General features: G+C 44.0%; 2 long non-coding RNA genes across 2 annotated transcripts; both read left to right on the forward strand.

Annotated features, from left to right (window-relative positions):
- Positions 1-1,278: 1,278 nt before the first annotated feature.
- Positions 1,279-6,611, forward strand: LOC140693967 (uncharacterized). Its single transcript, XR_012069690.1, has 4 exons — positions 1,279-1,524; positions 5,900-5,970; positions 6,179-6,249; positions 6,400-6,611. It is a non-coding gene; the product is annotated as an uncharacterized lncRNA (long non-coding RNA).
- Positions 6,612-6,658: 47 nt separating this feature from the next.
- Positions 6,659-11,757, forward strand: LOC140693966 (uncharacterized). The gene is made up of 4 exons (XR_012069689.1): positions 6,659-6,823; positions 9,973-10,099; positions 11,155-11,267; positions 11,483-11,757. It is a non-coding gene; the product is annotated as an uncharacterized lncRNA (long non-coding RNA).
- The last annotated feature ends 4,089 nt before the right edge of the window (positions 11,758-15,846 follow it).

Here is a 15,846-nt window from a genome sequence, read left to right on the forward strand (position 1 = left end):
CATGTGGTGCCCTTTACTCCTAAATAAACCAACTGGCCAATGTTGGCATTTCAAGGGGTAACATCCCTCTCTAGGAAAATAAAAGAGGAAAGAAACCAAATATATACATTTAGGTTTGAATCCAAAAGCACCTAGAGGCATTATAGCTAGGAGAACCTTCCTGCAGTTATGCTAGTCTATGGAGAACAAGGTGTTTTTCTATCAGTGATGAGAACGCTTATTCATCCGATCATGTTGGTAAAGACATTTAACGCAACCAAGTCTGCACCTCCATGATATAGTGCCCCCGGGGGCTTGAGTGAAGTGAAAGACGATCCACATAAGCTGTGTCTTTAATGTCATTGGCGACTTTTACAGTACAGTTCACTTTCTGACTTGTTCTATTTACCAATAGTGTCTTGAAAAATTTATGCCTAATATAGATTCACGTTCAGTCAAAGATTCCCCTCACTTACCACACTCCCTTGACCCCAGGGAAGACACAAACTCAACATTTTTGAATCTAGCAGAAGACCATTTTCCTAAGTGTGAGCTAAGTATTCAATTTCTATCTATTCCAGCAGAGACTATTTAATCTTAAAGAGTTCACTGTTGTTCACAGAGTGTTAAGCTGGAGGAACTCTGATTCTAGGAGGGCATGCTCTTCTCATAATGGCTTCATTGCAGCTCAGGTACAGATTCTTCAAAATGGATGCCTAAGTGGAAAGGAGGGAAGGTCAAGAGCTTGCTAGCTAGGCCCAAACCTGGGAAAACGATTACCTGAGCTTGGTGAATTCTGGTCTGAATTGATTTGGAATGCCTTTTGGGACGTGTGGATTCTCACGACCTCTTCCAAGAACAGGAGCGTTTTGATCATCTCTGCCATCTCTTCTCTTGCAGACGTCAGAGACCTTGAACCCGTTCTTGGAGAAGAGAATTGAGGAACTTCCTCAAGTCCTCGTTGGCACTCCGTATGTTTCTGCCAGTATCAGTGAGGATCAATATGTCTCATGAATGTCTTTTGAGCCTGGTATCCTCTACAGCTGTTTCCACGCCAGCATTCTCCATTGTAGCAGAACATCTCTCATCCATGTGTTCGCGTTTCTCCTCAATCCGTGCAGCCAGCTTTTCGGCCAGCTTCTCTGTGTGTCTCCCCTAAAGTCGACTTCACCAGGACTGGGCAAGTCTGAAGGTACCTCGGAGCCTCACCAGTAAGCTGATGACAGGCAGATCTTCCACTGTCTGCCCTTTCATGTTCTGGAAACTGACCTGTGAAATCAGGTCTTTGGGCAGGGCAGTATCTCGAACTTACACAGCTTCCCGGACCAAACACCTAAGCCAAGCTCCACAGAGGGCGGCAGCCCCTTCATCACACAGATCCACCCACAGATCTCTGCCCGGTTACCTAGGATCCAATAGCCACAACTAGCCTCGTGATACACAACAACATTCCACCTGGAATCCAACCAGTAACTGCCATCACCAATGGCTGCTGCATCTTGTCAGTGTTGGGGATGGGGATTCATCCAACGAGAGTTTCCTAAGGTAAATGTGGTTTTACCCACTAGCATCCCATGGGCCTTTCTTCTTCCCTCTTTCCTTTTGTTCCGATCTGTATGCACATTACCAATGGAGGGAATTGTGTCACTTTTCAGTTGATGGTTTCACACGTGTTTAAACTTTGTAAAAGTTCACAGTACACAGAGACCCACTAAAGGAGACTTATGTCCCTATAATATCCGTACACCTGGAATACATATGCGTCGCCTGATTTCTGCTGAAACACCCGCAATCTCACGACATGGATCCATTTGTTTCATGGGGGCTGAAATTCCAAGTAATGAAACCAACCCCAATGTGCACTTTACTGTCTGTCTCTTTTGCTCTTAGAACAATTTGACAGAGCTAATTGCCTTTGTTATAGGCTTCTTACATTTCTTCTCTACGTAGCGAAGAATATGGCATTCCTTCATCCTGTTGGAAGACATACAAGACTACATCACGGACTAGGAATTCATTTCATTCCAAATCGGCATTTGGGTGAGGTCACGATATGCTCTTATGAATCAATATTTACGAATATGAATGCACGCCTCTGATATCCGAATACAAGTGTGCTGAATACATGCAAGCCGCGATACTGGTTCGATGCGTGCTGAATGATCCTTGAAATCACCTTGAGTATTTTCTTTTGAATAATCATGGTTCCCTTGGTATATGTCAGCCAACCGTACCCATTTGGTGCTTGTTTGTTGGTTTGATTCTTTGTTGGTCTGCTTCTTGCTTCTTTTGCAAACACGTCAGGCAATTCATCTCTCCTTTCGCTTCAAACACAGAGTCAAATAAGCTGGTTCACTTAAGAGAATGTTTCCAATCACCTATGATTTCCTGCTTCCCTCTCCCATCTTTAGGGTTTTGATATCCTCCTTGCCTTCTTCTTGTTTCTTCTTTGCCACTCATGCTCTTCTTGCATTTCCAATAATGGTTTTCTTCTTTCCATTTCATCTTGCTGCTTTTCTATTCAGGGTAGATATCTCAACCATTCTTGAAGGATAAGTTTTGAACTGCTGAATTCTTTTACGATTTGCCGGTCTGTGGAATTCTCTAGCTCTGCCGTTATTAGAAATGGCGGTCATGTGGCATAGGCTACCCTAGATGGCAGCATTTGGCCATTCAGGATATGATCTGTGTCCTGGCACTCCTCCCTGTCCTGCAATATTGCTGATGAGATATCAGCTGAAACCCCTCTGGAGGTTCCCTTGTGACTATGTTGTTTCCTCCAGGTGCATTTTAAATCACTGTGATATTCGTGAACTTTGTGGATTTGAATCATACAGCCTCTGGAAGGTCTATTGGGATTCCTACTCCTTTGGATGCTCTGTACTTCGTGAATTCGCATAGATGATTCTTTCCTGGCTTTCAGCATGTTTCAGTCTGATTTTTCCACAGATAAATTTTCAGACATTTTTTGTTTCATTTTCTCTTGCTTTTACATCTGTGACTCTTATGAATTCTAGTCTTTCATGCCCTGTCTTAACCCAGGGTTCAACAGCAATGTTTACATTGGTTTGCACTTGCTTTCCTATGTCTGCTTCTGACCGAGGATTTTCTGTTCCCCTGTCTTCACAGTCATTCACGCGTCCCTCTGCATTATCTAGTCTGCTTACGACTGAATTTTAGCCCTGATATTATCACATCCATTGAGTTTCCTGATATTTTTTGGCTCGTGTTTAGACTTTCACTTCCTCTTTTCTGGTATTCTGCCTTTTGTGATTCTGAGACACTGTTGTTTTTCAGTGTTTTCCTGACCTCCATTTTCCACAATTGGTCTGGATAGTGTTTTGCAGTCTAGTTGTCTGAAAGCTTATCTTTTGGGCCTTCAATATCTTTGGAACTGAAAATGGTCCTTCCTTTTTCTTTTACTGTACTACTTCATCTCTACTGGTCAGGTAATATCAGGTATCTAATGTAGACTTCAAGGGCTTTGTTAAGTGAAATTTTAGGCTCTTGGCTCTACGCAATTCCATGGGATTTCTGTGAGGACAATTTCTGCTAGACATTGATGCCATATCCTGTTCCTGTGTGTGTTTTCTGGTATATCTCCAATTGCTAGTGTTGCATTAGTTGTGATGAACAAACCATACTATTTAGATTAGCTTAACTTCCATTTGATTATGCTTATCTCACAATTCTGAAAGTGCCCAGGACCCATCCTCTTGTTGAAATAAAGCTTCTAAAGCTTCTCAGCTCTGCATTCTGCTCTATGTCATTTTTGAGAGTTTCCAAAATATCAAAATGATAGTGCGCATGTTCTTTGTAGTGCCACGGGAATGTCCCAATGGAAGCAGTTCTTCCCAGAGCTTCTCTGTCTACTGAAACACCAGTGGAAACACATCCATGGATGTCACATATCAGGGCCTCCTGGAATGATCCCGCAGACCTACCTTGGTGTCCTCGGTGCCGTACCGTGCCAGTGACATCCAAAATGTAGCATATGCTTTTGGGAGATAGTGCTGAAGGAAATGCTTCCTTTTCTCACGCTGTGGACACGGACCACAAATCCTTGTCCTCTCATCCTTGTGGTACGAGTGCACGAAGGCAACCACAGAGCTCTTGCGCATCCTGTGCCTCAAACCAAACCGTAATCCCATCCCAGGTAATGAATGTAGAAGATCCTAAGGCTTTTCATTCTGATTTCAAACCCAAGGCACCCTGGACCCCTCAGACCAGATGCACGATAGCTCTGATTCAGCCCCACACTTGCTGTATTGGCAAAATGCCCAGTTGGCCCCTAGTCCTGCAGATGCACTGGGTGTGGCCATGGGACATATAGGTTATCTCAACCGCCCGGCCAGTGTGGTTGCTTTATCATTGGTACACAGTTTGGTTTGCTCTCTTGATTCGACCCACCACATCCCACATCGCACTTCAGATCCCTGAGACTCAGAGTGTGCCATCATCCGTAGCCCTATCCCTCAATGAACGTTGCCCCTGCTAACTCACATTTGGCATCACGGATCTTGGTCTCAGAATCAAATGTGGGGATATTTTGCGCTGGTTTCTTTGACTTCTGTAAGCCAAGAATCTGCTGTGCACTCTTATAAATCTCAGCACATCACCTTCAATCCCATGTCTCCTGTCCGCTTGAGAGTGTGCGTCCAAGTTAAACACAGCTCACCCTAGCTGCTCCATCACCAGTAGTCAGACCCTGCACTGGTTTCCATTCCGTGATTTGCCTTCTCCTGCTTCCATGTGTCCTGAGGCCTCATCCTGTCTTTGGAAGTAACAGACCTCTCTTCGGCCAGTATCCTGTGACAAGGGCTTGGTGAGTTGGTGTTTCCATTCCTCTGTAGATGGGAGCGAGTGAGTGCAGGTTGCACTTCTTCTCTGCAAACTGGGCATCGATGAATCAACACTATCCAGATACATTTCACAGAAATGTGATATTTGATTAGCTCTTTGTTTCTATACAGCCGTGGTGAGAGGGATTGTCCGAAGACACCTGTTTTGACATTGTGTTGATATCTCATTTGCAGTCTTTAAGAAGTTTAACAGACTTCATTTACATCTTTTGGGAGTTATACGGAAATGAAGTTATTTTTTGAAAAACACTCAATCGACCTAGAAGCCAGACTTGTCAATTTTGGTAACATTTTGTCAGCTCTACGGAAAACCTAGACTGATAGAATGCAAACTAGCAGTCCAAACTGTTAAAGGGGTCATGTCAGCTCTTTACGGTTGAAGCCACCGAAACCAACAGGAAACATGAAATAACTATTGGAAACATGAAATAACCCCCAACCTTGGATACACTTGTGCATGTGCTGCCTTTGCTCCCAATTACACCTACTAGCCAATGTTGGCATTTCAAGGGGTAACACCACTCTCTAGAAATATACAAGAGGAAACAAACAAATATAAACATTTAGGTTTGAATCCAAAAGCACCTAGAGGCATTAAAGCTAGGAGAACCCTGCTGCAGTTATGCTAGTCTATGGAGAACAAGGTGTTCTTCTATCAGTGATGAGAACAGTTCATCATCCGATCATGTTGGGTAAAGCCATTTAACGAAACCAAGTCGGCACCCCCATGATATAGTGCCCCCAGGGGCTTGATTGAATTGTAAGATGATCCACATAAGCTGTGTCTTTAATGTCATTGGCGAGTTTTACAATACAGTTCACTGTCTGACTTGTACTATTTACCTATACTGTCTTGATAAACTGTGGCCTAATATCGATTCAAGTTCAGTCAAAGATTCCCCTCTCTTACCACACTCACTTCACCCCATGGAAGACATAAACACAACATATGTTGAATCTAGCAGAAGGCCATCTTTTCTAGGTGTGAGCTAAATATTCAATTCCAATCTATTTCAACCGAGACAATTTGACCTTAAAGATTTCACTGTTTTTCACAGAGTGTGAAGCTGGAGGAACTCTGATTCTAGGAGCGGCTTGCTCTTCTCGTAATGGCTTCATTGCAGCTCAGGTACTGATCCTTCAAAATGGATGCCTGAGTGGAGGGGAGGGAAGGGCATGTGCTTGCTAGCTAGGCCCAAACCTGGGAAAATGGTTACATGGGCTTGGTGAATTCTGGTCTCAATGGCTTGGGAATGCACCTTGGTACGTGTGGATCCTCACGAACTCTTCCAAGAACAGGAGCGTTTTGATCATCTCTGCCATCTCTTCTCTTGCAGATGTCAGGGACATTGGACACGTTCTTGGAGAAGAGAATTGAGGAACTTCCTCAAGTCCACGTTGGCACTCCGTAAGTTTCTGCCAGTATCAGTGAGGTTCAATGTGTCTTATGAATGTTTTTTGAGCCTGGTATCCTCTACAGCTGTCTCCACGCCAGCATTCTCCATTGTAGCAGAACATCTCTCATCCATGTGTTCGCATTTCTCCTCAATCCGTGCAGCCAGCTTTTCGGCCAGCTTATCTTCGTGTCTCCAATAAAGTCGACTTCGCCAGGACTGGGCAAGTCTGAAAGTACCTCGGAGCCTCACCAGTAAGCTGATGACAGGCAGATCTTCCACTGTCTGCCCTTTCAGGTTCTGGAAACTGACCTGTGAACTCAGGTTTTGGGCAGCAGAAGTATCTCGAACTTACACAGCTTCCCGGACCAAACACCTAAGCCAAGCTCCACAGAGGGCGGCAGCCCCTCCATCACACTGATCCACCCACAGATCTCTGCCCGGTTACCTAGGATCCAATAGCCACAACAAGCCTCGTGATACACAACAACATTCCACCTGGAATCCAACCGGTAACTGCCATCACCAATGGCTGCTGCATCTTGTCAGTGTTGGGGATGGGGCTTCATCCGACGAGAGGTTCCTAAGGTAAATGTGGTTCTACCCACTAGCATCCCATGGGCCTTTCTTCTTCCCTCTTTCCTTTTGTTCCGATCTGTATGCACATTACCAATGGAGGGAATTGTGTCACTTTTCAGTTGATGGTTTCACACGTCTTTAAACTTTGTAAAAGTTCACAGTACACAGAGACCCACTAAAGGAGACTTATGTCCCTATAATATCCGTACACCTGGAATACATATGCGTCGCCTGATTTCTGCTGAAACACCCGCAATCTCACGACATGGATCCATTTGTTTCATGGGGGCTGAAATTCCAAGTAATGAAACCAACCCCAATGTGCACTTTACTGTCTGTCTCTTTTGCTCTTAGAACAATTTGACAGAGCTAATTGCCTTTGTTATAGGCTTCTTACATTTCTTCTCTACGTAGCGAAGAATATGGCATTCCTTCATCCTGTTGGAAGACATACAAGACTACATCACGGACTAGGAATTCATTACATTCCAAATCGGCATTTGGGTGAGGTCACGATATGCTCTTATGAATCAATATTTACGAATATGAATGCACGCCTCTGATATCCGAATACAAGTGTGCTGAATACATGCAAGCCGCGATACTGGTTCGATGCGTGCTGAATGATCCTTGACATCACCTTGAGTATTTTCTTTTGAATAATCATGGTTCCCTTGGTATATGTCAGCCAACCGTACCCATTTGGTGCTTGTTTGTTGGTTTGATTCTTTGTTGGTCTGCTTCTTGCTTCTTTTGCAAACACGTCAGGCAATTCATCTCTCCTTTCGCTTCAAACACAGAGTCAAATAAGCTGGTTCACTTAAGAGAATGTTTCCAATCACCTATGATTTCCTGCTTCCCTCTCCCATCTTTAGGGTTTTGATATCCTCCTTGCCTTCTTCTTGTTTCTTCTTTGCCACTCATGCTCTTCTTGCATTTCCAATAATGGTTTTCTTCTTTCCATTTCATCTTGCTGCTTTTCTATTCAGGGTAGATATCTCAACCATTCTTGAAGGATAACTTTTGAACTGCTGAATTCTTTTACGATTTGCCGGTCTGTGGAATTCTCTAGCTCTGCCGTTATTAGAAATGGCGGTCATGTGGCATAGGCTACCCTAGATGGCAGCATTTGGCCATTCAGGATATGATCTGTGTCCTGGCACTCCTCCCTGTCCTGCAATATTGCTGATGAGATATCAGCTGAAACCCCTCTGGAGGTTCCCTTGTGACTATGTTGTTTCCTCCAGGTGCATTTTAAATCACTGTGATATTCGTGAACTTTGTAGATTTGAATCATACAGCCTCTGGAAGGTCTATTGGGATTCCTACTCCTTTGGATGCTCTGTACTTCGTGAATTCGCATAGATGATTCTTTCCTGGCTTTCAGCATGTTTCAGTCTGATTTTTCCACAGATAAATTTTCAGACATTTTTTGTTTCATTTTCTCTTGCTTTTCCATCTGTGACTCTTATGAATTCTAGTCTTTCATGCCCTGTCTTAACCCAGGGTTCAACAGCAATGTTTACATTGGTTTGCACTTGCTTTCCTATGTCTGCTTCTGACCGAGGTTTTTCTGTTCCCCTGTCTTCACAGTCATTCACGCGTCCCTCTGCATTATCTAGTCTGCTTACGACTGAATTTTAGCCCTGATATTATCACATCCATTGAGTTTCCTGATATTTTTTGGCTCGTGTTTAGACTTTCACTTCCTCTTTTCTGGTATTCTGCCTTTTGTGATTCTGAGACACTGTTGTTTTTCAGTGTTTTCCTGACCTCCATTTTCCACAATTGGTCTGGATAGTGTTTTGCAGTCTAGTTGTCTGAAAGCTTATCTTTTGGGTCTTCAATATCTTTGGAACTGAAAATGGTCCTTCCTTTTTCTTTTACTGTACTACTTCATCTCTACTGGTCAGGTAATATCAGGTATCTAATGTAGACTTCAAGGGCTTTGTTAAGTGAAAGTTTTAGGCTCTTGGCTCTACGCAGTTCCATAGGATTTCTGTGAGGACAATTTCTGTTAGACATTGATGCCATATCCTGTTCCTGTGTGTGTCTGGTATATCTCCAATTGCTGGTGTTGCATTAGTTGTGATGAACAACCCATACTATTTAGATTAGCTTAACTTCCTTTTGATTATGCTTATCTCACAATTCTGAAAGTGCCCAGGACCCATCCTCTTGTTGAAATGAAGCTTCTAAAGGTTCTCAGCTCTGCATTCTGCTCTATGTCATTTTGAAGTGTTTCCAAACAGCAAACTGATGTGTGCATGTGCTTTTTAGTGCCACGGGAATGTCCCAATGAAAGCAGTTTTCCCAGAGATTCTCTGTCTACTGAAAAACCAGTGGAAACACATCAATGGATGTCACACATCAGTGCCTGCTGGAATGATCCCGCAGACCTACCTTGGTATCCTCGGTGCAGTGCCGAGCCGGTGCCATTCAAAATGTAGCATAACCTTTTGGGAGATAGTGCTGAAGGAAATGTTTCCTCTTCTCACGCTGTGGTCTTGGGCCACTATTCCTTGTCCTCTCATCCTTGTGGCACGGGTGCACGAAGGCAACCACAGAGCTGTTGTGCATCCTGTGCCTCACACCACACCATAATCCCCGCCCAGGTTATGATTGTAGCAGATCCTAAGGCTTTTTATTCTGATTTCAAACCCAAGGCCCCCTGGATCCCTCAGACCAGATGCATGATATCTCTGACTTAGCCCCACACGTGCTATATTGGCAAAATGAGCAATTGGTCCCTGGTTTTGCAGATGCACTGTGTGTGGTCATGGGACATATCGGTAATCTCAACAGCCCGGCCAATGTGGTTGCTTTATCATTGGTTCTCATTTCGGTTTGCTATCTTGATTCGACACACCACATCCCACAACGCACTCCAGATACCAGAGACACAGCGTGTGCCATCATCCGTAGCCCTATCCCTCACTCTACGTTGCCTCTGCTACCTCAAATTTGGCAGCTAGGATCTTGGCCTTAGAATCAACTGTGGGGATATTTTGCGCTGGTTTCTTTGACTTCTGTCAGCCAAGCATCTGCTGTGCACTCTTGTAAATCTCAGCACATCACCTTCAATCCCATGTCTCCTGTCCGTTTGAGTGTGTGCGTCCATGTTAAACAGAGTTTCACTCTTGTTGCTCCATCACCAGGGGTCAGACTTTGCACTGGTTTCCATTCCCTGCTTTGCCATCTCCTGCTTCCAGGTGTCCTGAGGCCTCATCCTGTCTTTGGAAGTAACAGACCTCTCTTCGGCAAGTGTCCTGTGCCAAGGGCTGAGTGAGTGGATGTTTCCATTGCTCTGTACATGGGAGAGAGTGAGTGCAGGTTGCACTTCTTCTCTGCCAACTGGGCATCGATGAATCAACACTATCCAGATACATTTCACAGAAATGTGATATTTGCTTAGCTCTTTGTTTGTATACAGCCGTGGTGGGAGGGATTGTCCGAAGACACCTGTTTGACATTGTGTTGATATCATATTTACAGTCTTTAAGAAGTTTAACAGAATTCATTTACATGTTTTGGGAGTTACACGAAAATGAAGTTATTTTTTGAAACACACTCAATCGACGTAGAAGCCAGACTTGTCAATTTTGGTAACATTTTGTCAGCTCTACGGAAAACCTAGACAGATAGAATGCAAGCTAGCAGTCCAAAGTGTTAAAGGGGTCATGTCAGCTCTTTACGGTTGAAGCCTCCGAAACCAACAGGAACCATGAAATAACTATTGGAAACATGAAATAACCCCCAACCTTAGATACATTTGTGCATGTGGTACCCTTTACTCACAGTGACACCTACTGGCCAAAGTTGGCATTTCAAGGGGTAACATCCATCTCTAGGAAAATACAAGAGGAAAGAAACCAAATATATACATTTAGGTTTGAATCCAAAAGCACCTAGAGGCATTATAGCTAGGAGTATCCTGCTGCAGTTATGCTAGTCTATAGAGAACAAGGTGTTCGTCTATCAGTGATGAGAACAGTTAATCATCCGATCATGTTGGGCATAGCCATTTAACGCAACCAAGTCTGCACCCACATGATATAGTGCCCCCGGGGGCTTGACTCAAGTGAAAGACGATCCACATAAGCTGTGTCTTTAATGTCATTGGCGTCTTTTACAGTACAGTTCACTTTCTGACTTGTTCTATTTACCTAAACTGTCTTGAAAAACTGAGGCCTAATACAGATTCAAGTTCAGTCAAAGATTCCCCTCACTTACCACACTCCATTCACCCCAGGGAAGACATAAACACAACATTTGCTGAATCTAGCTGAAGGCCACCGTTTCTAGGTGTGAGCTAACTATTCAATTCCTATCGATTTCAGGCGAGATTATTTGAACTTTAAGGAGTTCACTGTTGTTCACAGAGTGTGAAGCTGGCGGAACTCTGATTCTAGGAGCGGCTTGCTCTTCTCGTAATGGTTTCATTGCAGATCAGGTACTGATCCTTCAAAATGGATGCCTGAGTGGAGGGGAGGGAAGGGCAAGTGCTTGCTTGCTAGGCCCGAAACAGGGAAAAGGCTTACATGGGCTTGGTGAATTCTGGTATGAATGGCGTGGGAAGGCCCCTTGGGAAGTGTGGATTCTCACGACCTCTTCCAAGAACAGGAGCGTTTTGATCATCTCTGCCATCTCTTCTCTTGCACACGTCAGGGACCTTGGACCCGTTCTTGGAGAAGAAAATTGAGGAACTTCCTCAAGTCCACGTTGGCACTCCGTATGTTTCTGCCAGTATCAGCGAGGTTCAATGTGTCTCATGAATGTCTTTTGAGCCTGGTATCCTCTACAGCTGTCTCCACGCCAGTATTCTCCATTGTAGCAGAACATCTCTCATCCATATGTTCACATTTCTCCTCAATCTGTGCAGCCAGCTTTTCGGCCAGCTTCTCTTCGTGTCTCCCTGAAAGTCGACTTCACCAGGACTGGGCAAGTCTGAAAGTACATCGGAGCCTCACCAGTAAGCTGATGACAGGCAGATCTTCCACTGTCTGCCCTTTCAGGTTCTGGAAACTGACTTGTGAACTCAGGTGTTTGGGCAGCAGCAGTAGCTCGAACTTACACAGCTTCCCAGACCACACACCTAAGCCAAGCTCCACAGAGGGCGGCAGACCCTCCATCACACTGATCCACCCACAGAAATCAGCCCGGTTACCTAGGATCCAATAGCCACAACAAGCCTCGCGATACACACCAAAATTCAACCTGGAATCCAACCGGTAACTGTCATCCCCAAAGGCTGCTGCATCTTGTCAGTGTTGGGGGAGGGGCTTCATCCGACGAGAGGTTCCTAAAGTAAATGTGATTCTACCCACTAGGGCCCCATGGGCCTTTCTTATTCCCTCTTTCCTTTTGTTCAGATCTGTAGGCACAGTACCAATCGAGGGAAGTGTGTCCGTTTTCAGTTTATGGTTTCACAGGTCTTTAAACTTTCTAAAAGTTCACAGTACACAAAGACCCAGTAAAGGAGACATATGTTCTTATAATATCCATACAACCGGAATACATATGCGTCGCATGATTTCTGCTGAAAAACCCACACTCTCAGGACATGGATCTATTTGTTTCATGGGGGCTGAAATTCCAAGAAATGAAACCAATACCAATGTGCACTTTACTGTCTGTCTCTTTTACTCTTAGTACACTTTGGCAGAGCTACTTGCCTTTGTTATAGGCTTCTTACAATTCTTCTCTACGTAGCGTAGAATATGGCATTCCATCATCCTTTTGGAAGACATACAAGACTACATCACCGACTAGGAACCCATTGGATTCCAAATGGGTATTTGGGTGAGGTCACGATATGCTCTTATGAGTCTATATTTACGAATATGAATGCACGCTTCTGATTTCCGAATACAAGTGTGCTGAGTACATGCAAGCCGCAATACTGAGTCGATGCGTGCGGAATGATCCTTGACATCACCTTGAGTATTTTCTTTTGAATAATCATGTTTCCCATGGTATATGTCAGCCAACCGTACCATTTTGGTGCATGTTTGTTGGTTTGATTCTTTGTTGGTCTGCTTCTCGCTTGTTTTGCGAACACGTCAGGACATGCATCTCTCCTTTCGCTTCAAACAGAGAGTCAGATAAGCTGATTCACTTAAGAGTGTGCTTCCAATCACCTATGATTTCCTGCTTCCCTCTCCAATCTTTAAAGTTTTGATGTCCTCCTTGCCTTCTTCTTGTTTCTTCTTTGCCACTCATGCTCTTCTTGCATTTCCAATAATGGTTTTCTTCTTTCCATTTCATCTTGCTGCTTTTCTATTCCGGGGAGTATTCTCAACCTTCCTTTTAGAAGAAGTTTTGAACTGCTGAATTCTTTTATGATTTGCCGGTCTGTGGATTGCTCTAGCTCTACCATTATTAGAAATGGTGGTCATGTGGCATAGGCTACCCTAGGTGGCAGCATTTGGCCATTCAGGATATGGTCTGTGTCCTGGCACTCCTCCCTGTCCTGCAATATTGCTGCCGAGTTATAAGCTGAAACCCCTCTGGAGGTTCCCTTGTGACTATGTTGTTTCCTCCAGGTGCATTTTAAATCACTGTGATATTCGTGAACTTTGTTGATTGGAATCATACAGCTGCTGGTTGGTCTATTGGGATTCCACCTCCTTTGGATGCTGTGTAATTCCTGAATTCCCATAGATGATTTTTCTTGGCTTTCAACAAGTTTTAGTCTGATATTTCTACAGATAAATTTTCAGACATATTATATTTCTTTATCTCTGGCTTTTCCATCTGGGACTCTTATGAATTCTAGTCTTTCATGCCCTGTCTTAACCCAGGATACAACAGCAATATTTTCATTGTTTTGCACTTGCTTTCCTATGTCCGAATCTGACCGAGGGATTTCTGTTCCCCTGTCTTCACAGTCATTCACGCATCCCTCTGCATTATCTAGTCTTCTAAGGACTGAATTTTAGCCCTGATATTATCACAACCACTGAGTTTTCTGATATTTTATGGCTCGTCTTTAGACTTTCTCTTCCCCTATTCTGGTATTCTGCCTTTTGTGATTCTGAGACCCTTTTGTTCTTCAGTGATTTCCTGACCTCCATTTTCAACACTTGGACTGCATAGCGTTTTGCAGTCTAGTTGTTTGAAAGCTTATCTTTTTGGCCTTCAATATCTTTGGAACTGAAAATGATACTTCCTATTTCTTTTACTGTACTTCTTCATCTCTACTGGTCAGGTAATATCAGGTATCTAATGTAGACATCTAGGGTTTGTTAAGTGAAAATTTTAGACTCTTGTCTCTACTCAATTCCAAGGGATTTCTGTGAGGACAATTTCTCCTAGACATTGATGCCATATTCTGTTCCTGTGTGTGTTGTCTGGTATATCTCCAATTGCTGGTGTTACATTTGCTGTGATGAACAACCCATAGTATTTCGATTAGCATAACTTCATTGTGATTACGCTTATCTCACAATTCTGAAAGTACGCAGGACACGGCCTCTTGTGGAAATGTGAATTGTAAAGGTTCTCAGCTCTGCCTTCTGCTCTATGTCATTTTGGAGTGTTTCCAAAACAGCAAACTGAGAGTGCGCTTGTGCTTTGTATTGCCACGGTAATGTCCAAATGTAAGCAGTTTTCCCAGAGCTTCTCTGTCTACTGAAACACCAGTGGAAACACATCCATGGATGTCACACATCAGGGCCTGCTGGAATGATCCCACAGACCTACTTTGGTGTCCTCGGTGCCGTGCCGTGCCGGTTACATCCAAAATGTAGCATAAGCTTTTGGGAGATATTTCTGAAGGAAATGCTTCCTCTTCTCATGCTGTGGTCTTGGACAACTCTTCCTTGTCCTCTAATCCTTGTGGCAAGGGTGCACGAAGGCAATCACAGAGCTTTTGTGCATCCTGTGCCTCACACCAAACCATAATCCCAGCCCAGGTTATGAATGCAGCAGATCCTAAGGCTTTTCATTCTGATTTCAAACCAAAGGCCCCCTGGATCCCTCAGACAAGATGCATGATATCTCTGACTCAGCCCCACACGTGCTCTATTGGCATAATGCCCAATTGGTCCCTGGTCCTGCAGATGAACTGGGTGTGGCCATTTGACATATCGGTAATCTCAACCGCGCGGCCAGTGTGGTTGCTTTATCATTGGTAAGCATTTCGGTTTGCTCTCTTGATTCGACCCACCAAATAGCACAACGCCCTCCAGATCCCTTAGACTCAGCGTATGCCTTCATCCTTAGCCCTATCCCTCACTGACCGTCTACTCTGCTACCTCAAATTTGGAAGCTCGGATCTTAGTCTCAGAATCAACTGTGGGGATATTTTGCGCTGGTTCCTTTGAGTTCTATCAGCCAAGCATCTGCTGTGCATTCTTATAAATCTCATCACATCACCTTCAATCCCATGTCTCCTGTCCGCTTGAGAGTGTGCGTCCAAGTTAAACAGAGTTTCACCCTTGTTGCTCCATCACCAGGGGTCAGAACCTGCACTGGTTTCCATTCCCTGCTTTGCCATCTCCTGCTTCCATGTGTCCTGAGGCCTTATCCTGTCTTTGGAAGTAACAGACCTCTCTTCGGCAAGTGTCCTGTGCCAAAGGCTGGGTGAGTGGAGGTTTCCATTTCTCTGTACATGGGAGTGAGTGAGTGCAGGTTGCACATCTTCTCTGCCAACTGGGCATCGATGAATCAACACTATCCAGATACATTTCACAGAAAAGTGATATTTGCTTAGCTCTTTGTTTCTATACAGCCGTGGTGGGAGGGGTTGTCCAAAGAAAACTTTTTTGACATTGTGTTGATATCTCATTTGCAGGCTTTAAGAAGTTTAACAGAATTGATTTACATGTTTTGGGGGTTATACGAAAATGAAGTTATTTTTTGAAACACACTAAATCGACCTAGAAGCCAGACTTGTCAATTTTGGTAAAATTTTGTAAGCTTTACGGAAAACCTAGACAGATAGAATGCAAACTAGCAGTCCAAACTGTTAAAGGGGTCATGTCAGCTCTTTACGGTTGAAGCCTCCGAAACCAACAGGAACCATGAAA

This window comes from Vicugna pacos, unplaced genomic scaffold (assembly GCF_048564905.1).
Source record: "Vicugna pacos unplaced genomic scaffold, VicPac4 scaffold_20, whole genome shotgun sequence".
In the NCBI taxonomy this organism is placed as follows: Eukaryota; Metazoa; Chordata; class Mammalia; order Artiodactyla; family Camelidae; genus Vicugna; species Vicugna pacos.